Below are 23905 nucleotides of genomic sequence, written 5' to 3' on the forward strand. Positions count from 1 at the left end.
TGATTAAACTTCCCTCTGTTGAATTTATTCCATCCCTGTTCTGCCCTTCATTTGCCCTTGAGGAGCTGAACATGCTTGGAGTAAATGAATGCCCATGTTGACCTGGTTTCACTTTTAAATTATCACTAATCTCAAGTGGGCCCTTAAGACTGACAGTTTTTCATTTGCTTAATTCATTCACGCTTTTCATCACCTAAATATTTCTTTCATAGCTTCTGTTTTCTCTTCAGACCTCTAGGACCCTTCCCCAATATCATCTCGTGAGCTTCCTTCTTAACTTTCACTGAGGAAATAGACAGTCGTCAAAGAACTTCCACGTGATCCCAGCACTGCCTCTACTAACCTCCATGCTACTTGATGCATGTACTCTGCTTTCCCTCCTGTCATTGAATGAGCCCTCAGGGCTTTGCCTAAAGTTGACCTCTGTACTTCCGCCCTGATTTCTACCCCTTTTGCTTTCTCCCCAAGTAAATCAGAATCTCTAGGAGCTGTTCTTTGCAGTTGGGGTTGAGAACTACTCTTAGACTATAAGCTCCATGAGAGCAGATATTTGTTCGGTTTTGTTTAGCGCTTGTAATCGTACCTAACACATAGTAGATTTGCATCCGTCTATCCATTGTGTTGAATGGATAGATGAGTGAATGAATAAATTTTTCTAGAAAGAAAAAAGATATAAATTGTTAAGTTCTGAAAAGGACAAAACATACACACCTAATAAATAGGCTTTCCCTGCGCTTTATAATTAGAAATTCAGATCTGTTCACCAAAAAAATATTGGTTTAGTGAGGTTTCTGATGAGTTCCTACAAATATGCTCATTTGAAATTTTTTTCCTAGAATTTGTTTTTTGCAGGTAATTCTAGTTATTTGGATATTTTTTGGTTACTGAGAGCTGAGGTTTTTCTGATACATGAGTGCTCAAGCTTTTTCATATGGATTTCATTGGTGGCAGTTTCACAAATGAGTGGATATATTTAAATCCAAACCCGTATTCCTTTTTACCTAGTACTGCTGCTCAGAAGATCTAGCTTAGAGCTCCATCACTTTTTGTCTTCTCTTAAGGAGACAGAGTCTCTTATGGCCGTAATGTAATTGATTGCGTATCTTTTTTTTTTTTTTTTTTTTAAGCAAAAAAAAAACATGTTTAATTGTGGTTAAAAAAAATCTAAAATTAACAAGAGTTGGTAATAGGTTCATTCACTAATTAATCTACCTACCCAGCATTTACTGAACACCCACTGTGGACAAAACACTAATCCAGGCACTGGAGACCTTCTAGATGAGAGAAACAGTAAGGATAAACCTTCAAGTGTAATTTAAATGATATAAAATTACATTAAGGTAAATGTTATTAGATTGTGACAGAGATCTTCATTCAGTTAAAAATGAAGACGTATTCTGTATTGGCTTTGAGTGTAATTGATTGCATTTCTTTCCTTAAAATGAGAATAAGAGTGTTTATTTTCATGATAGCTCTATTTCATAAAAAGTCATAGGAAAAAGCCACATATGTTTTAATTTGGCTCTGTATCTCTTTTCTCTAAATTGTAATTTATAGAAATGTGGCTATTCAGACTCCTGTGTGTTTTGAAAATGTACATGAGCAATGTACAATTTGTGTGGAGTATGGAAGTAAGCATTAGGGATGAGGGAGAGGTGGTTAGATAGCATCATCGACCCAATGCACATTAATTTGAGCAAACTCTGGGAGATAGTCTAGGACAGAAGAACCTGACATGCTACAGACCATGAAAAGAGTCAAGCGTGACTGAAGGACTGAACAACAACATGGCAAAGCATTGTGGATTTTCATGGACTATAACTCAGTAGCATAGCGCTACGTAATAGAAACGGTCCCTGAGTGCTGCTTCCTCACAATCAAATAATTTTAGGATAATTATACTAGCTTCTTTTTTTGGCAGTTGAATTTTTATTTGTAAAACAACCTTAAAATGAAACTCACGTAATTTTTATATGTATGCCCTGGTAGATAGTCTAGAACAAATACCGTTGGTGTGGTTAGTCATTTACTTGGGAAGCTATTGCCAGGGTGGACTCAGCGCTACCAGGGACAGAAAGCACATATGTAAAGCTGACTGTAATAGTGGAGATACAAAGTGACTCAGCAATATAATAGTGTAAATTAATGAAGGATTGCTCCATTTGTAGAAATTTGATGCAGATGTTTCAGGAAAGTATCTTTTGTAAATCAAGGTGCAAGTGTTTATCTCTGTTGGTCTTTAGGTCAGAATTTTCCCTCTGTCACCTCCTGCCTTTTTAAAAGACAGTAAAAGTAGAATTTGTGAAACATTTCTAAATAATGAGTATACAAAGATGCCATTTATAGGTGGATTAGTGCTATTATTCTATTTTTTAAATTTTATTGGAGTATAGTTGATTTACAATTTTGTTTTTATTTTTAATTTCAATTTGTAGGCTCTTCCCTTGAGACTTTGTTCTTTTTTCTCTATTTTTAAAATTAAATTTATATTTAAAAATTTTAATACTGTTGTGTTGGTTTCTGCCAATAGCACAAGTCAGACGTATTTATACATACATCCCTTCCCTACCCCCATTCCATCACTCCTACTCTTTTTGGCTGAAGCATTTACTTCTATCTAAAAACTATTAACATAAATCTCCTGAGAACCAAGACATGCTCCTGCATAACTTCAAGACTGCTGTCACATCCAGGAAATTTAACATTGATTCAGTATCATCTAATGTAGAATCCATATTCAGGTTTTCTCAGTTACTCCCCAAATAACTGGGCTTTTCCTTTTCTGTGATCCGCATTCTGATAAAGGTTCATGTATTATGTTTGGTTGTCATGTTTCATCAGCCCTCCAAATTTTTCCTTTAAAAAAATCTTGCATGATGTCATTTTTGGAGTCTAGATCAGTTATCTTATGGAATTTTTCTCATTCTGAATTTGTTTCCGTATTGATATAAGGTTAAACTTTTTTGGTTACCATACAGAGCTTGATTTTTTTTAAAAAGTTGGCATTCACTTGTAGAGAGTCTTGACTTTTTGCCTTTCTCAGATGCTTTCCTTGAAGTCTCAACCGGGTATAAAGAGGCAGTTCAATTTGTTTTTTTATTGTAGATATTGAAAACCTGCCATATTGTAATGAAGAAAAAAAATTTTAAGCAAAACTCAGCTGTCCAATTTATGATCTAATGAGCCTTTCCAAAACCTGATGGTAGGGTGTTTGCCTCATAGAAATCTTAAAAGAGCAGCATTAAATATTCTTCTGAAATTCAAAGCTTTCAAGCTTACGTCCCATCAAAAATTCCCATTGTGTAAAACAGAAACAGGCTGAATTGCAGGTGGATTACTGAAATAAAACCAACAAAGTGAGTATTTCGTACCAGCTCTCTTGTGCCTTATGCTCATGGGAGGAAATAGGCCTTCCAATATCTGTGTCTTTAGGTTATTCTGAGCTTATCTCTGGTTTAATTTAGGAACTTGTATATAAGTAGTAAGAGTTTAACAGTGAACTTTAAAACCAAAATGACATCTTACTGTAGCCCTGGTTTATAATGCTATCTAAGAAAATAAAACAAATATCTAACATAACATATATTGAACTTATAAAATCAGGCATCTCCAAAACAATAGTTCCCACAGTTGTAACAAATGTTTATATTTAAGTATTGTCTTCAGCTCTTCCTTTTTCAGAACTCTTGACAACTTTCACTTAGTAAATTTGCATACCAGATTTTCTAAAAATACTGTTTTCATCTAAAGATTTGTTTTCTGTACGTTCATACTAAAGAACAGTAGATGTTAATAACGGGAGTAAATTCCCCCCCACCTTTTTTTTATTGAGGTCAGCAGTGTTTAGATTTATCAGGTTGACATTTCTTGCTGGTGGGTCATGAACTGTTGATAATAGCATTAATGGTGATTCGCTTGTTGCAGAAGGTACAACTCATTATCCAGCTACTGTATTAAATCATCATGGTACCCCCACATCCATGTATTCTGTAGAAATAGAAGATGAAGAAGTATATATTTCTTTTGTTTGCACCTTAAATTTATTGGAGGCTTAATCACGTTCTCTATGGAAGCTGCAGCAGTGCCACTGTTTTAGAGGACTAAAATGCTCTGACTGATATGGGGAGATGAAGGGGTGTAGAATTTTGTAAATAACACACCCAAAGTTTTCTTTTCATATTGTGAACCTTTCTGAAAACTTGTTTGAAGAATGAGTATACCTGGGTAGCAAGTAATAAAAGCAAATGTTTACAGACTTGTAAGTTGGATTTAATTTTAAATTATAGGCATATGAATATTTTTAAAAGATATATTCATTTTAAGGGAGAGATGATACTTGGAAAGCTCAGTTACATACTATGGGAGTAAGATTTCTTGAGAAGTGTCATTGTTATAAAAAACCTCTTTTTTTAAGAAAAAGGCTAGATTTTTAAATAGCTGCTTGTCAGCTGCCTTTTAAGATAAACTTCAGTAGTTTAGTATTCAATGACTCTGAAGTTACTAGTCTCTTTGAATTTTAGATTCAAATGTGTTTTAATTTATACATATAATATGCACATTAATATACACACGTCCCGTGTGTATATAATAGGCGGTGAATAGTAGCATGCCTCTTGTATTAATCTTGACTCAGTTTCTGATTGGATAGTATAGAATGAGTGAATTCAGTTTCCAGTTATTAATAAAACACCCCAAACACCCAGCTCAACGGTCTTATAGATATTAGGTGCTCAGTAATAATTTAATAATGAGTATGTGTCATTTGTGCAGAAGCAGAACTTTTTTAGGACTTTGTATTTGTGACACAGAATGTATCTTAAGGAGGTAAGGTAACAAATATTCCTTTTATGGGGAAAAAGAATATTAACATCTTCAAAGTAACAGCCTTATTTAGAATAAATAGGTTCTTGCTGACTCAAAGAGAAACATAGCATTAGAAAATTACAGGCCACTAGAGGTCACTGTTTAGTAATCAACTTTTAATGAACCAGAACAGTCAGGAAAGCCAATAAATTACAGTGTGGGTTTTTCTAATTATGAATTCATATTTAATCCTTCAATGCCAAGTTAACGGTGGCAGTGGTTCTATGTATTTTGCATATGTGGTTATGCTAATATACTATTATATTTCTCAGATGCTGGTCCTCCATCATTAGAGAAGTATTGCCAAAGGCTTTGTTATCTAGTCTTAATTACTAATTACGAGATGTAATTAACTTTGTTACCACCTTCACCTCTTTCGTGGAACAAAAAGTTCTTTTGAAAGGAAAGTTTCACTGTAAATGAAAATTACATTTATGTGATCACAGGTGTAATGGTTCTGATCCAGTCCACCCTCTCCCCTGTCTAAAATCTTCATGCTTCATTCTTGGTTTCTCTTGATCCCATCTCTGTTCTCTGCTCTGTCTAACCTGGTTTCTTTCCTCCCTTCTTTGGTCTACTTTATGTGAATCAGTTGCTTGATTAACTCAGTGACTGTTTACTCTCAGGCTTTCCAGCCTTGAATTAGTGAGGAGTAGAATTTGACTCTTAACGGCATATGTCAAACGAATTCCAGGGTGGGTGACTTGGACCCAGCAAACCTGCGAAGGGAAAACCACATGCGTGTGAGCCAGTGTGCTCTGCTGCCGCCACTGCTGCTCCAAGCAGATGTCTCTCCTCATCCTGTCCAGCCCAGGATCCATTCAGGAAAAGGCAAATTTCCTTGCTCATGTGATATAAATTTGTTTTCTTCCTTAGAGACTAGGCTGGTTGCCCAGGAGGAGGCCTCTTAAGCATAGGGAGAAAACCGGAACACGTGCAGACGTGTTTTCTGTTCTTGAAAACAATTTTGTGCGTTCTGCCCAGAAACAGGTACATCAGTACTTTGCTACTCAGACATCCTCTGCTTCATGTTGCCTTTACTTCCCCTGATGCTGGGCAACTGCTGGGTGCCCAGTATCCATGGGGGATTGGTCCCAGGACCCCCTGCGGATATCAAACTCCTCTGTGCTCAAGTCTCTTATATAAAAGGCATAGGACAGTCGGCCCTCGGCACCTGAGGTTCGGCATTCACAGGTGGGAGGTGCCACCTGTTTCCACTCAGAACTCTCAGGGTTGCTTCAGTCTACGCAAGACGCATGCAAGGCACATACCTGATACATTGTTCACCCAGCCCAGCCCAGCCTCCTCAACCTGCCATTCAAGGCTTTCCACAGTCTGGAGCAAGCTAACTATTCTACTCTTGTTTCTTATTACTTCTCTTCACATGCCTTAACTTCTAGCCAAACTGAACCATTCACAATTTCTTGTGTATTTTATTTACTCAAGTTTCTATTTCTTGTTTATGCTTTCCTTTACTGCAGTTTTCATCTCTTCCTCATTTCCTATCTGTCAGACAATAAGCCTGTCAGACAATAGGTGCTACCTTCTGTGATATTCTCCTTCAGTAGTGGTGAGCCTTCCTTTGAACCACCATAACAGGTAGGACACTTCCCATCGCACCTTGCATTGTAATGGCTTGTGTACCTGTGTTCTTGCCTTGACTCAATATTGCCTATACCCAATATAGAGTCATTGAATAAAATTCTTGGCAAATAAATCAGAAGCCCTAAAATACAAACAGTTCTTTGTTCAGTACAAATAGTCCTTTATTATATCACTTAAGGGAGAGGGAAATGGAAATGTATTTTATACTTTAAATGATTCTCCTCATATTTGCATAGCTCTATCTTGAAGAGATTAAGATTATTTGCTTAAACAGCTACAGTTTTTTGTGGTTTTATAAAAATTTGTAGAAGTAGGAGGATATATGAATTTTGAACTTGAACCAGCTCTTTTCAGTTAGTCTTTCCAGTGGCTGAATACATATATAAATTCCATATTATTAGAGGAATAAAGAATGCACTTTATTATGGTAGAAGCTAACTTGCAGAGTGTTTGTTTATAACAAGGTAAAATAAAGTATTGCCTGTTTGAATTTGGAATATATTTTTCCTTGGAAACAACATTTTCTAGTATATTTAGGTCCTTTTTTCTATTAAATGTAGTCAACACAGGATATTCCTTAATTATGATATGTATCATGTTTCTGTGGGAAATGATTTCAGAGATCCAGCTTGGAATGCCAGCCAGGATGCCAGCCCTTTTTATTCTTTAAGAAAATCAACTTACTGCTTCTTCCTCCTCTTTCTAGGTTGTGGGCTCTAAATTTTCCTGTGGGATTCACTTACTCTTCTAAAATTTCAAGTAGCTCATCTCTGAAATGTTTTCCTAATTCTGTATTTCCATCACAGTTTTTTTTACTTTCTGGACCTGCATTTTTATTTATTTAACTGCTTAAGTTAAAGTCTTTTTTTTCTAAGTCAGGCTCATCTTTTCTATAAAACAAGTTCTTCCTCTTGATTTCTATTTATAGTGTGCTGCAGTTTCAAAATTTTTAAATTTTAGGTTTAGACTGTGAGAACAGCACTGTCCAATAGAAATATAATGTAAGTCATATGGGTAATTTAAAACTTCCTAGTAGTCACATTTTAAAAGTATTTTAAAATACAGAAACAGAATTTAATAATATTTAGGCCAGAACATTTAAAATATTACCATTTTTTAAACATGTAATCAATGTAAAAATTATTGATGTATTTTTACATCCTTTTTTTCCATACTAAGTCTTCAAAATCTGGTGTTCATTTCATACCTAAGTACATTAAGAAAATAATCCCATTTTAAATTGTTTTAAAAAGAATAAAGTGCCTATCACTAAATTTAATGAAGGTAAAAAAACTATACACTGAAAACTCTTAACACATTAATGAAAAAAGTTGTGTATGTGTTAGTCATTCAGTTGTGTTTGACTCTTTGTGACCTCGTGGACTATAACCCACTAGGCTCCTCTGTCCTTGGAGTTCTCCAGGCAAGAATACTGGAGTGGGTAGCTACCCTTTTCTCCAGGGGATCTTCCTGACCCAGGGATCGAACCTGGGTCTCCTGCGCTGGCAGCAGACACTTCACCATCTCTGAGCCACCAGGGAAGCCCAGAAGTTGAAGAAGATCCAAATAATTGGAACAATATTCTATGTTCAAGGATTGGAATAATTATTATTGTTAAAAATGTCCATATTACCCAAAGTAATATATAGATTCAATTCCAGCCAAAATTCCAATAGCATTTTCCATAGAAGCAAAACAAGTAATCTTAAAATTTGATGCTGTGGCTAAAACTCCAGAACTTTGGCTACCTGATGTGAAGAGCCAACTCATTGGAAAAGACCCTACTGCTGGGAAAGATTGAAGGTAAGAGGAGAAGGGAATGACAGAGGATGAGGTGGTTGGATGGCATCACCAACTCAGTGGACATGAGTTTGAGTAAGCTCCAGAAGATTGTGAAGGACAGGGAAGCCTGGCATGCTGCAGGCCATGGGGCTGCAAAGAGTCAGACATGACTGAGCGACTGAACAGCAGCAGAATTTGTCAGGGACCACAGAAGACCTCCAGAAGCCACAGCAATCTTGAGAAGAACAAAGCTGGAAGCATCACACTCCCTGATTTCAAACTATTACAAAGCTGTGGTAATCAAAACTGTATGGTATTGCCATAAAAACAGACATACAGATCAATGGAATAGAATAGAGGGCTACTATCTTAACACCATAGACAAAAGTTAACTCAAAGTGGATTAAACATTTGAATGTAAGAACTGAAACCATAGAAGTCCTAGAAGAAAACATAGGCAGTAAGCTCCTTGACATCAGTCTTGGTGATTTTTTTTTTTTAAAGGATCTTATTCCAAAAGCAAGGCAATAAAAGTAGAAACAAATAAGTAGGACTATATCAAACAAAAAAGTTTCTGCACAGCAAAGGAAGTCATCAGCAAAATGAAAAGGCAATGAGATGGGCATGGAAAAAGTAACCCATTACAATGCAGATTTATAGTTGCTGTAACAGTTGTATAAACAAGTTCCATGATGAGATGATATCGTTTGGATTATATGTATTTATCAGATTGGATAAGTTCAAGGTCAGTTACTTTCCTGAGCTGATGAATGTTACCATGTATTTTATAGTTGGATGAGGGTATTTTAAGAAAAAGAGATCATTTTGAAGGTTTGGAATTGCAAAAGGGCATGGAGTATTTAAGGACTATTAAGTGAGAGTTTCTGAAGTTTTAATTGTTTCAAATTGACCTGCTTATTATTTTCTGAACAGATTCGTACTTTTATACCCTTAAGTATTTGCGTTTGTAGTTCACTGCTTCTAGAATTTCTCTCTTTGCCCCAAATCTTTCCCTGCTAGCATATCCTAGTCTTAATCATCTTTCATGGCCCATATTGTAGTGATCTTTTTAGTGAAGATTCTCCTACTCTCTTTTCCTAGTTTTATTCCACAAATGAATGTGATGTTTCCTTCTTTTGAATTTTGGACATTTTGACTTTTCTTATGGCAGTTGTCTTTGTATTAAGATTAATTTTATAATAGAGTAACCCTTGGTCTAGATCACAAAAATTAATTTGAGCAAGAATTGGGTCTTAATTATTTTTTTATACTCTGAAGAACCAAGAGTGAATTCCCACTATGTAGGAAATATTCTGTAAGTATTTATTTGTATGTAATAAATATATTTTCTGAGATGTAAACCAAACAAAAACACAAAGTAATCTAGAGATTCCCCAAACCTAATATTTTCTTTTAGATTATTTTCATGAAAAATATTCATAAATTTGATTGCCTGCTATACCTGGATAAAATTTCTTGATTTCACTTGTAAAAGTGGATGCCGTAAAAGCAACATTCTGTTGTAAATTTTTAGTGTAATACAGGTGCTAATGATAAAGATAAAACCTTTTTTGTTATCATAGAAGAGTTAAAGATGGCTCAGCATAAAAATAACATGGAAATCAATCATGCCTTTGACATTTAAGGACATGTTCTGTTTTCTTTTTTTACATATCTATCTGCTTCTTCTGGCAGTATAGTGAATTAGGTATGTTAAAATAAAACACCTAGGTGCAGGATAAATAACAACAAACATACTTTTAAATGCATTTCAGATACTTCAAAAAATAAGAGAAATCCTCAGTGACCAAATAATTTAATAATACAGGCATATCTCCGAGATACTGCTGGTTCAGTTCCAGACCAGTGCAATAAAGTGAGTCACATGAATTGTTTGGTTTTCCAGTGCATGTAACAGTTATGTTTATAGTATATTGTAGTCTGTTAAGTGAGCAATAGCATTATGTCTAAAAAACAATGTGCATACCTTACTTAAAAAATACTTTATTGCTAAAAAATGCTAACCGTCATCTGACAACATAGGGTTGCCATAAACCTTCAATTTGTTAAAAAAAAAACAAAAAACACCTGCAATATCTGAGAAGTGCAATAAGCAAAGCACAATAAAACAGGATATGCCTGTAACCTGAAGTCAGAGTAATAAATCCAGAAGCTTTGGCTGCCCTAGAGGCAAATGTTGATTTCAGGAACCAGGAGCTTTAGGGATTAATACTGATGAATGAAGAATCAAAGCATAATGGGAAACTAGGCCTTGTGCTCACACCAGTTCGGAAAGCTGACCCCTGCCTCATAGTCCCCTACTTCCTAAAAGTCAAAATACCCAGAAGCCGTATCCTCTGGGAAAAGAGTGGTCTGTGGATACTCTCCCTGCTGATAAAGTAGATTAAAGACTACTGGAAAAACCACACTATCTATGGTGGTAACCGTGAACTTCCAAATGTTCAAGCTGGATTTAGAAAAAAGCATAGGAACCAGAGATCAAATTGCCAGCATCCGCTGGATCATCGAAAAAGCAAGAGAGTTCCAGAAAAACATCTACTTCTGCTTTATTGACTATGCCAAAGCCTTTGACTATATGGATCACAACAAACTGTGGAAAATTCTTCAAGAGATGGAAATACCAGACCACCTGACCTGCCTCTTCAGAAATCTGTATGCAGGTCTAGAAGCAACAGTTAGAACTGGACATGGAACAACAGATTGGTTCCAGATTGGGAAAGGAGTACCTTAAGGCTGTATGTTGTCACCCTGCTTGTTATTTAACTTACATGCAGAGTACATCATGAGAAATGAATGAACTTGGCTGGATGAAGCACAAGCGAGAATCAAGATTGCTGGGAGAAATATCAATAACCTCAGATGTGCAGATGACACCACTCTTATGGCAGAAAGTGAAGAACTAAAGAGCCTCTTGATGAAAGTGAAAGAGGAGAGTGAAAAAACTGGCTTAAAACCCAATATTCAGAAAAATAAGATCATGGCATCTGGTCCCATCACTTCATGGCAGATAGATGGGGAAACAATGGAACAGTGAGAGACTTTATTTTGGGGGGCTCCAAAATCACTGCAGATGGTGACTGCAGCCTTGAAATTAAAAGACGCTTGCTCCTTGGAAGAAAAGCTGTGACCAACCTAGACAGCATTTTAAAAAGTAGAGACATTACTTTGCTGACAAAGGTCTGTCTAGTCAAAGCTATGGTTTTTCTAGTAGTCATGTATGGATATGAGAGTTGGACCATAAAGAAGGCTAAGCACCTATGAATTGATGCTTTTGAACTATGTTGTTGGAGAAGACTCTTGAGAGTCCCTTGGACTGCAAGGAGATCCAACCAGTCCATCCTGAAGGAGATAAGTCCTGGGTGTTCATTGGAAGGACTGATGCTGAAGCTGAAACGCCAATATTTTGGCCACCTCATGCGAAGAGATGACTCATTGGAAAAGACCCTGATGCTGGGAGGGATTGGGGGTAGAAGGAGAAGGGGACAACAGAGGATGAGATGGTTGGATAGCATCACTGACTCAATGGACATGAATTTGAGTAAACTCCGGGAGTTGGTGATGGACAGGGAGGCCTGGCGTGCTGCAACTCATGGGGTTGCAAAGAGTCGGACACAACTGAGCTACTGAACTGAACTGACAGTTTGCATAATATATCAGCCTCCCTCTCCCCGCCAAATCTTTGTAACAGTAGGTCTGATCTCAGGTATAGTGTTCAAATTTAAGCAAGTAACCCAGTTGGGGAAACACTCAAACAATAAGTTTGGTTTCTGAGTTGGTAAGGCTGGTAGAGCCTGTCAGCCACAAAAAGAATGAAAATCTCTCTGGAGAAAATCACCCTCAATCCAGACCTCTTGGAATTCACACGTATTCAGCTTAGTAAACACAGGCTGACAAAAAATACATATATCCAAAACATAAGGCAAGTTTCCAGCACAAGAGTTAACAGAAACAAACAAATCCCTAAAGCTCTTAGTCCTGAAGAGCTACAGATACTAAAAACCCCCAAATAGAATATATAATTACTATATGTAAAACAATTTAAAATGACAAAGATAGAATTAAAAATAAACGAACAAGGAACGAGAGAGTATCAAGAAGGACCAACCACTCAAATTTGGAAAAAATATTGAAATGTTAAAGTTAATAGATGAGTTAAAGGGCTTTTGGGAGGGAGCTGAAGAGAGAATTAGTAAATAGGAAGAGAGATCTAAAGAAATCACCCAAATGTATTACAGAAAGACTTGGAGATGAAAAATATGAAAGGAAAGTTAAGAGGCATGAATACATGGATAGAAAAAGTCAAACATGTGTCTGATTGGAATTCCCAGATATAATGGGGGAAAATGGTCTAAATGATAATGCCTAAGAATTTCCAAGATTGACATAAATCCACAAAAAACAGGAATCCACCTAAAACCTCTCCCCACCCCCAGATCTCCCAGCCTGGATTCAAAGACCGCTCAAATTCTGAAGCTGTGCATGAATACAAACAAAAAGAGTTCTGAGGAAAGGGTACTTTCTAGTCCAAGGAGCAGAAAGAAAGGCCCCATGAAACACAGAGGAAGAAATTCTTAATTTTTTTTCCTCCCAGCTCTGCCACTGTAAGTCCAAAGAGTGTGGAAAAATTCCCCTTGCTTCTTACTTTCTTTATTCTTCTGCTCCTGGTACCCAGAGACAGACCTAGTTGTAGGAATTGCAGGACTTTACAGCTGGAGGACCAGAATAGGGGGAGGATTGGTAGCGGGGATGGGGCTTCCCTGATGGCTCAAGTAATAAAAGAATCTTCCTGCCAATACTGGAGATGCAGGAGATGCGGGTTCGATCCCTGGATTGGGAAGATCCCCTGGAGAAGGAAATAGCAATCCACTTCAGTATTCTTGCCTAGAAAGTCCCATGGATAGAGGAGCCTGGCAGGCTACAGTCCATGGGGTTGCAAAGAGCTGGACACGACTGAGCACCCATGCACATAGCCAGAGGACCAGAAGAGGGAGAAGATTGGAAATGGGGGTACTGGAGTGTCAGTGAGTGGGGGCTGGTGGGATTTCACAGGTAGGAAGGGACTCAAGAAAAAGGGATCCCTTAGTGTTGTGTGCACTTTTGGGTCCATCCCAGAGCCACACAGCATGGACCTCTCCCTAAACAGCATACCAAAAAGAACTTAACTATGGGGTAGACAGACTGGCCCCTGCTGATGCATACGTAGTACAATTCAAATATCACCACTGAGACTGATAACTGAACTGACATTGAAACCACAATGCACGAAAAGCAAATAGCAGTTTGCAGCTTGACCCTTACCTGGTCAGTTGTCTGCTGAAGCAGATAGACGAAAACCAAAATGCAATGTTCTTCATGGAATTTGAGCAAGACCCAGAGTCTCATAGCATGTAATATTCCAAATGTCTGTGATACACTGGAAAATTAACTTGACATAGAAAGAACCAGGAAAATCTGAAAAATTCTCGAGAGAAAAAGAGTATCAAGATGCCAACTCTTGAGATTACCCAGATGTTTCATATCAAGCAATGACTTTAAAATAGCTATCATAACCATGTTCCAAGAAGTATAGAAATAGAAGCTATAAGAAAGAACCAAATTGAAATTTTATAACTGAAAAATACAATAACCAGAAATTTGAAAAAAAAATTACAGAAGGTATTTAAAAAGCAGAGTGGATATGACAAAGGTAAGAGTCAGTGAATTTGAAGATAGAAATGACATGAATGCAAATTATTCATTATGAACAACAGAGGATAAAAAGACTTTAAACAATGAACAGAGCTTCAGGATCCTATCAAATACCATCAAAAGGTGTATGTGCCATTGGTGTTCTCAAAGGAGATGAGACAGTGTGGTGCAAAAAAAAAAAAAAATGTTTGAAGGAAAAAATGACTGAAAGTGCCGCAAATTTGACAAAAGAAAATCTTATAAATCCAATAAGTTCAGCGAGCCTGAAACAGGATAAACTCAGAGAGATTAATGCCTAGATATATCATAAACAAAACTGCCAAAAACCAGAGAGAAAATTATCTTGAAAGCAGCCAGAGAAAAATGATGCATTACAGGGAACCATGATATGAGTGACTTTAGAGAAACCATGAAGCCCAGAAGGCAGTGGAACAACATTTTTAGTACTGAAACCAGAATTCTATATATGGCAAAATATCTTTCAGGAATGACGTGAAATAGAGACATTCTTAGCTAAAGGAAAACTAAAAGACTTTATCTCCACCAGACCTACTTAAAAGACATTACATACTGCACCTAATAAAATAACCTTAAAAATTTATAAAGCAAAAAAGAAGACAACCATAGGGAGAAATTGATAACTGTCCCCCATAATAGTGAGACATTTCAGTATATCTCTTTTAAACAATTGATGAACAATTTTTTAAAAATGCAATAATTTGAATAGCACAATTAACAAGTTTGAACCTTATACCTAGAAATTGAAGAAATGTATTTCTTAAAACATATGGGAAAAGTATTAAAAATTGACCATGTGTATAAAGGAAGTCTATATAGCAAGTCTCCAACTCCAAAGAATTTATATCTTATAGATTTCATTGTCTAACAGCAATGTAATTTAATGAGATATGAATAGCAAAAATAATTTTTGTACATTTGAAATTTAAAACATTTCTAAAGAGTTCATATTCTTTACTCAAAGAAATCATATGAGAGCAAAAGAATAGTACTCAACAATAAAGAAAAAAATATATTCAACTGGGATGCAGCTAAAGTAGGATTTCTAGGAGAAAGCAAATTCAAATTTTGAATAAATTCTGAAAGTATATTAAAAGGAAGCAAGCTGAGTATAGGAAAGAGCTCCTAATTTTTTTTTCATTTTCAAAGCAAAAATAAAACACATTTTGAAAAATGAAATTAATTTAACAATAGCAGAAAACAACCCACTTTTAAAATGGGCCTAGGACTTGAGTTAGACATTTTTCCAAAGAAGGTATACAAATGAGCAATAATCACATGAAAAGGTATTCAGCTTCACTAATTAGGGAAATTCAAATTAAGATCACAGTGAGATACCACTTCACATTCATTATGATGGCTACTATGGAAAAAGCAAAATGACAAATGTTAGTGGGAGCTTGGGATTGACATATACACACTACTGTATATAAAAATAGATAACTAATAAGGACCTACTGTATAGCATAGAGAAATACTTAGTGGTCTGTGGTGACCTAAATGGGGAGGAAATCTGAGAAGGAGGGGATATATGTATGTGTATAGCGGATTCATTTTGCTGTAGAACAGAAACCAACACTACATTGTAAAGCAACTATATACTCCAAAAAACATTAATTAAAAAAAAAAGAACCACAAACACAAGATGATTTTAGAAATCACATCACAGGGACTTCCCTGGTGGTATAGTAGTTGAAAATCCACCGGCCAATGCAGGGGATGCCAGTTTGATCCTGGCCGGGGAACTAAGATTCCTACATGCACAGCTAAGCCCACGAGCTGCAACTGAGCCTGTGGGCTCTGCACCACAACTAGAGAAAGCCTGCTGATTGCCGTGAAGGCCCAGAGCAACCAGTGTGTGCGCGTGTGTACGTATATGTGTGTGTGCGTACGTATATGTGTGTGCATATATGTGTATGTGCGTGTGTGTGCACGTATATGTGTGCGTGTGCGCGCGTACGTATGTGTGCGTGTGCGCGCGCGCATGTACGTATATGTGTGTGTGCGTACATATATGTGTGTGCGCATATATGTGTATGTGCGTGTGTGTGCGTGTATATGTGTGCGGGTGTGTGCGTGCGTACGTATGTGTGTGTGTGCGTGTGTGTGTGCGCGTGCGTGCGTATATGTGTGTGCGCGCGTGCGTATATGTGTGTGTGTGCACGTATATGTGTGTGTACATATATGTGTATGTGCGTGCGTGCCTGTGTGTGTATCGAACTTCCTTGGTGGTCCAGTGGCTAAGGCTCCAGGCTCCCAATGCGGGGGACCTGAGTTCAATCCCTAGTCAGGGAACCAGATCCCAAATGCCACAACTAAAGATTCCACATGCTGCAACTAAGACCTGGCATAGCTAAATAAATAAATAGTTTTTAAAAAATCAAATCAAACTTTAAGTATTGATTGTTTAAAAAAGCCTGTTTTTGTGTGTTTAAAAAGTAAAGCTAAAAGTGGACAATAGTAAGATTTGAGGTATGTGTGTAGTGAGGGAGTAGTGTCCTCTACTACTTAATACTCATTCAGCCAGTGAGTATCCTCTGCCTTGATGCATGCTGAGGTTCAACATGATGTTTGAGAGGAGAATAGAAACACTGAAAACCTTTAGGTTATTGGAAAATGTTATAGTTAATTTTGTATATGTAAAATTTTTAAGGACTATCATTAGAAGAATAGAAAAGTGATTCGTAGCTTCCAAAGCCCACTGGTCAGGGGAAAGATCTTAGAAAATGTTTATCAGTCCAACAGGAGGCAAGAGAATAGGAAGAAAGTAATTTAAGGAAAAATGAAAGTAAATACAAAAACTATGTTAGGAATAAATCTAATTGTAATACATATAAGCTAGCTAAGTTCATTTTTCTTGAGATTGTCATTTAAAACTTCAGCTGTCTACTCCCTATGAGAGACATATCCAAACATCTTTTTTAAAAAGGAAAGAGGGAAAAAAGGAAAGAAAGAATTCCCTGGCTGTCCAGTGGTTAGGACTCCCAGCTTTCGCTGCAGAGGGCCCCGGTTCAATCCCTGGTTGAGGGGAACTAAGGTCCCATAGGCTGTGCAGTGCTTAGAAAGCAAGAAGTAAAAGCTATGCAAAAAGATTAAACATAGGGGGAGAGAAAACACTGAGAAAATATTAACCAGAATAGAAATTTCAGATCAGAATTAACAAAAAATAGGAGCTGGATATAGAAAGTTAAAAAGAAGTCAGATGATTGAAGTAGGATTTCCTGAGACAGCTCCTGAGAAAACTAATTCTGAGGAGGTTTCTTTTTTTGTATTCAAATAAATTTGAGAAATGATACATTTTTTGGGGTCACCATTTTGGAACTATTCAAGGTGCATGTTTTCATATTAAAATAAGCCCTTAAATTCTTAGTTATCTGTTTAACTTTGTTTAAGCCAGTATGTGTTTGACCATAAAGCTTTTAATTAGTTTGAGAGATGGGAGTCGGGGGGTAGGAAATTTATGGGATAACTCTCAAATTGAAAGAAAAGCTTCAAGAACCAGGGTTTTAGTGACTAGAATTGAGCAGCTGATGCTGCTGAAACACTCTTTATTTGTCTTTATTATCTGCTAGTTTTTGCTATGCTTTTTTGCTTGTTGGCCTCATCATCTTTTACTGCAGACACTGTCCATGTAGGCCTTCAGCAATCTTAACTTAGCAACCTAGGACAGGACTCTTGGTTTTGTTGAATTTCCTTGTCCCCATGGACTAGGTACTGTTTCCCTGAGGATGGGGTACCGTTATGGTCCATGAGCACAACCCTTTGGCCAGAGAGGGAGGATTTGTTAATAGGAGAATGGGAAAGCTTACAGGGGCCAGAAACAAAACCATATCACTAAACATTCAATAACATCCTGTAGAAGTAGTATTCTGAGGAAGTGGCCTTGAGAAATACTGCCGGGGATTTCTAGTGTATATGGATAGTGTATACAGATAGTCAGAGAAGGAAATGGCAACCCACTCCACTATTCTTGCCCTAGGAGATCTCATGGACCAAGTCTGAGCCTGGTAGGTGACAGTCCATAGGGTCTCAAAGAGTCAGACATGACTTAGTAACTGAGCACACGTACAGATAGTAGTTACGTCTACTGCGAAAGGATGCACAGAAGAGAGAACCAGTTTGGGGTCTGTGTGAGAGGAGGGCTGGGAGGACAAAACATGCTGAGCTCGTTGTTTAGTCGCTCAGTCATGTCTGACTTTGTGACCCCATGGACTGCAGCACGCCAGGCTTCCCTGTCTTTCACCATCCCCCAGAGCTTGCTCAAACTCATGTCCATTGAGTTGGTGGTACCATCCAACCATCTCGTCCTCTGTTGTCCCCTCCTCCTGCTTTCAATCTTTCCCAGCATCAGGGTCTTTTCCAGTGAGTTGGCTCTTCGCCTGGGGTGACCAACGTATTGGAGCTTCAGCTTCAGCATCAATCCTTCCAATGAAGAACTATTCAGAGTTGATTTCCTCTAGGACTGACTGGTTGGATCTCCTTGCAGTCCAAGGGATTCTCAAGAGTCTTCTCCAACACCACAGTTCAAAAGCATCAATTCTTCGGTGCTCAGCCTTCTTTATGGTCCAGCTCTCACATTCATACGTGACTAATGAAAAACCATAGCTTTGACTATACAGACCTTTGTTGGCAAAGCAATGTATCTGCTTTTTAATACACTGTCTAGGTTTAGCTGAGCTCATTAGACTGGACATTTTTCAGTTGTTGTGTTTTGGACTGGATGATTTGGGGGCCTAAGGACTGTAACCCTGTCTTGAAGTTGCCTTGCCCAGTGCTGTGGATTGCAGTAGGAGTTCAATAAAGCTGAGTGGATGTGTGAATTAACTGTGATTAATTTGTCATTTTCACAGATTAGTAAAGTTGGAGATGAGATTCATTTTATAGAAGAGGGCACTAAAGTCCAAAGTGGTTGATTTGCCCAAAATAGCACTGTCCTGTCAGAACTGGAGCCTGAACATAGGTCTGGTGTGTCTTCCCAAGGCTGCTGTGTCCCCCTCTGCAGGTTTGTCCCCTGCTGAGGAGACCTGAATTGGGGCTGAAATTCTGTTTATCCTCCACATGCCAGACTTGGTGGTCTCACCTCCTTCTGTCTGTTTGGGGTAAAGCCTTTTTCTGGTTTGTTCACCCAAAGGGGCTGCCCTTTTCTGGGCTCTTTTCCCCTGAAGGGTTTTTACAGTTCACACAAAGGCAGATTTAAAACCTTCTTCTTTTGGCCCAAATCTGGTTTCATAATTAGGCAAACCGGATAACCATCACTCTGCTTCTGAGTAGTATTATCCTGGGATTATTGCCTTCTCCTGAATCTTGAAGGCATTTCGCTTTGCTTTATTGTCTCTCCTGTTCTGCATACCTACTCTTCACCCCAACCATGTCAAGACAGTAGGTGCTATTTTTATGTACAACAGCATGTATATATGTGGCATGTATAACATACTGGGTTTCCCCCCCCCACTCCCATGTTTATAGTTTAAGTACCAGGCCACATGGATTTAAAGTCATTTGCTTCTTTAGTTTAGCCTATGCTTTTAGTTTAACCAGTTCTTGATCCTAGTTTTTGTGCTTTGATTAGTCTCCTTTTTCATCTTAACTGTTGGGTGACCTCTTATCAGAATTTGTGCATTTTTCTTTGGGGAGGCAATTTGGCCTAGTGGAGTGAGCATTATACTGCAAATTAGAGGATCCTAATTTTACCCATTTGGCTCAACTATGTACGTTTACTTATTTCCTGTTAACTGTTATGTGTTTTTAAAATAGACATTATAAGACTAGTATGACTTTCCTTAGTTTTCTCTGCATAACTGCAGTAATGATTTGTAAAACCCTCTGCATAACTGCAGTAATGATTTGTAAAACTCACAGTTAATAGCATATCATTGAAACGCTCTGTTCTTTTGCAGGATGTGAGAATATCAGAATTGTTGTTCAGGCACCAAGTCATGTCTGACTGACTCAGTGGGCTATAGCACTCCAGGTTTCTCTGTCCTTCACTATCTTCTGGAGCCTGCTCAGACTCATGTCCATTGATGTTATCTAACCATCTCATCCTCTGCCGCCTGCTTCTCTTGCCCTCAATCTTTCCCAGCATCAGGGTCTTTTCCAATGAGTCGGCTCTTCGCATCAGGTGGCCAAGCACAGGAGCTTCATCTTCAGCAGCAGTCCTTCCAATGAATATTCAGGGTTGATTTCCTTTAGGATTGACTGGTCTGATCTTGCAGTCCAAGGGACTGTCAAGAGACTTCTCCAGCACCATAATTTGAAAGCATCAGTTCTTCGGCACTCAACCTTCTTGATGGTCCAACTCTCACAACCATACATGACTACTGGAAAAACCATAGCTTTGACTATATGAACCTTTGTCAGCAAAGTGATGTCTCTGTTATTTAGTACACTGTCTAGGTTTGTCACGTCCAATATGGTACTGGGGAAGAGCAGAGAAATAGCTCCAGAAAGAATAAAGAGGCTGGGCCAAAGCAGAAATGATGTTTAGTTGTGAATGTGACTGGTGGTGAAAATAATGTCCAGTGCTGTAAAGAACAATATTGCATAGGAACCTGGAAGGTTGGGTCCATGAATCAAGGTAAATTAGATGTGGTCAAGCAGGAGATGGCAAGAGTGAACATTGACATTTTAGGAATCAGTGAAATAAAATGGACGAGAATGGGCAAATTTAATTCAGATGACCATTATATCTACTACTGTGGGCAAGAATCCCTTAGAAGAAATGGAGTAGCCCTCATAATCAACAAAAGAGCCTCAGAATACCACCAGTTAAAAATTATTTTTCTTTGCCTTTTATTTTAATTAATTTACTTATTTAGTATAATTTTAATTGTTGTAAATGCGTATAACATAAAATTTACCATCTTACCCAAGTTTTAAGTGTAAATTTCAGTAGTATTTGCAACCGTCATGGTCACTGATCTCCAGAACTCTTTTCAACTTGCAAAACTGAAGTTCCACACCCTTTAAACAGCAACTCCCTATTTCCCTGTTCCCCTTGGAAGCCCATCTCCTTCCTTTCAGTGTGAATTTGACTGCTCTGGGTACCTCATACAGCATTTGTGTTTTGGGGACTGGCTTATTTCACTTAGTGCAATGACCTCAACTTCCATTCATGTTGTAGCATGTGTTAGAATTTGTTTCCTTTTTTAACCTGAACCATACTCCATTGCATGTCTGTACTGATTCTTATTCCCACCAACAGTGTTCAGGGGTTCTAATTTCTCACATTCTGACCATTGCTTGTTATAGTTCTGTTTTGTCTTAGAGTAGCCATCCAAATGGATGTGAGGTTTTCTTTGGTATTCTTACAGAATGAATTCTGATTCACATACACTGAGCTAGACCTGGGACTGACAAGTTGACTTCGTACTCAGCATCCTGAACAAAATAAAGTGGCTGGCTGTGAGTGTCGTCAGGAGGTTGTTTGTATTAAGGGGGGAGGAGGGAGAAGGCTGTCATCTGTGATAGGATGATGTATATGGCTTATTCTGTACTTTCAGGAAAAAAAAAAGAGGTAGGGCAAGAAGCATTCCTTCCTGCCATGTTTCATTCTCATGAAACCAGGTGAAGAGTTCTCGTACCACTTACATGGTCAACATTCACTAGTTGCCTTGACCACATATTTGGTCTCACAGTATTCAATAAAAGTTTTCTGCAGGTTTTAGTACTTGACCACAAATATAATAATTTTTTATTACTTCCTATAGTATTGTTTTTCTACTCAATAAGGAAATAATAAATGGGATCTAAACCCTGTGTAAACTGCAGTATGTTCTTGATCATCATGCAGATACGATAATTACCCTGTCTTACTATGGTGCTATGCAACATTGAAATGGTGGCAAAAGGGTGCTGAAAAACCAAAGGGCTGGAAAGCATGGCAGAGTGGACTGAGACCGGTGTACACTTGGAAGCGCCACCTCTTCAACTGTGCCTGCCCCCCAATTCCAGAGGCCAGAGTCTCAAGGAATTCCCAGTGGGTCCTGGAGACTGCAATTCCCAGTTAACTGAGGGTAACATTAGCACGGCTTTCTCTTAATCTTTAGTTTCTATCCTGAGTTGGCTCCGATTTGCTTCCAGGTTATTACCTGCCCTTTAGCTTTTTCCTCCTTATTCTCTACTCTCCTTTCTCTGTCATTCGTCACTTCTTTTACCTTTCCCCAAAGTTAAACAGAACTCAGGTGAACGATCAGTTGTCTGTAAAATAGAAGGTGGATGAACATGCTTGTGTTACTTCTCAAGCAAACTAGAGAAGGGAACCACAGAGGTTTGTGAAATACGGCAGTGATTGGATTACTCAGAATTTGGCTTGTTAGCCTTGCTATACTTTGTGATTGTTAATGCTGAATGCAAGGAATGTGTAGAAAATACACAGGGAAGAATCTGACTCCTATCACAGAAAACTGTTGCAAATTATGCTACTTCTAAAGAAAGCAAAACAGAAGGACAAAGGCTGCAAGCTGTTTAATACAAGATTTCTTATTTGGCTTTTAAAAGTGATTTTTTTTTTTTTTTAAGCTGAAAGACACGTTATCTGCAAGATGGAGTTTTGAAAATCACAATCTCTGAAGACATCATTAACTTTCTCCTTGGGCTCTCCTTGGGCTCCAGATATGTAGCTTTTAGGAGCCTAGAGTTTCATAGCAAATCCAACATTATGCACCATCTTGATCTGGGGTGACTGTCAGAGAAGTGGTTTTTAAAGTGATTTTCAAAATAAAAGCAAACCATTTCATTCTCTGATTTACCCCCACCCTATAAAAATCCCCACTCTGTGTGACGGCTTCTGTACTGTGTTGGTCCTGAGACCAGCCCAGCTCCATGCGGGACGTTCTGTTGCTCTTTCAGCATAAGCAGGTCTATTGTGATATTTATCTGAATTCAAACAAGGCTAATTAAAAGAGCTGCTGACAGTTGTTGTGATCTGACTTTGACTGCAGCTTGATGGTCATTATGGGTAAATAATGAACCAGGTCTGCAAATGTAGCAGCTGCCAACTTGGGATAGAAGAACGGCTATTGCTTCCAATTTAAGGATCTATCGACCGCTTCCCTTCTCCCTGCAGATCTTCTACAGAAAACTAATGTTTTCTGCTGCCGCGTATTGTGGTTTCAGCTGTTTCAGATAGAGCCTATAATTTCCTTCTTTAATATTTAACTTAGGACATTATTAGCTTTCAGAGTTAACAACTTTTCTATTTTGAAGAAGTTCAGCTTTGTCCTTGTGTGTGCTATAACTAGCTAACCAGCTGTAGTTTATTTGTATGCGTTTAATTTGTATTATGTAGGAAAGAGTCTGAAAGAGCAAGGTACAGCTTTATGAAGATGTTTCAGAATCCTACGTAAATGGTTTTTACTTGTTTTTTTAAGAGAAACATGTCCCTTGCTTTTGTTTTCTTATAGATGGACACCTCCTGCCAAACCTGTTTCAGGTTTTGTTCACTGATTCAGTGACTTATGAAATATTTTGATACACAGCTCCATTTATCAGTTCAGAGGAACTGCGGTGACTTACATTAAAATTTGATACTGAATATATTGTCACTGTATCATGAACTTTTCCTTGTACTATTAGCACGTCAGAACAGGTACATTAAAGGTAAGAGAGAAACACATTGCGTTCATAGATTGATATACTCCCTTGAAGATTTCCCGCACTTATAAAACAGGGCCTCTGGATTTGAAAGTCACAGTCTAGAATTTAACACCAGCTAGTACTTAACAACACATCCTAGCATTTGTTCACCTGCCATGGAGAAGGCTGTCTGCATTATGTAAAGGCTGAGGAGACACTGGTGCTTTGTGCATAATGCAGCAGAGCTTCAAGATCTTGCTGGGAGGAAATGATCCCAAACATGCCCCTGAAAGACAAGTCTTATTTTGAAAAATAATGATGAAAAATTGCTTATTTCTCCATGTATTTGTGT

General features: G+C 37.9%; 1 protein-coding gene across 2 annotated transcripts in view; it reads left to right on the plus strand.

Moving 5' to 3' along the window:
* The window catches only part of HIBADH (3-hydroxyisobutyrate dehydrogenase), a 257836-nt gene that overhangs the window by 57700 nt on the left and 176231 nt on the right, over positions 1-23905 (plus strand). The gene's annotated exons all lie outside the window — the stretch shown is intronic.

This window comes from Cervus canadensis, chromosome 3, assembly GCF_019320065.1.
Source record: "Cervus canadensis isolate Bull #8, Minnesota chromosome 3, ASM1932006v1, whole genome shotgun sequence".
Classification (NCBI taxonomy): Eukaryota; Metazoa; Chordata; class Mammalia; order Artiodactyla; family Cervidae; genus Cervus; species Cervus canadensis.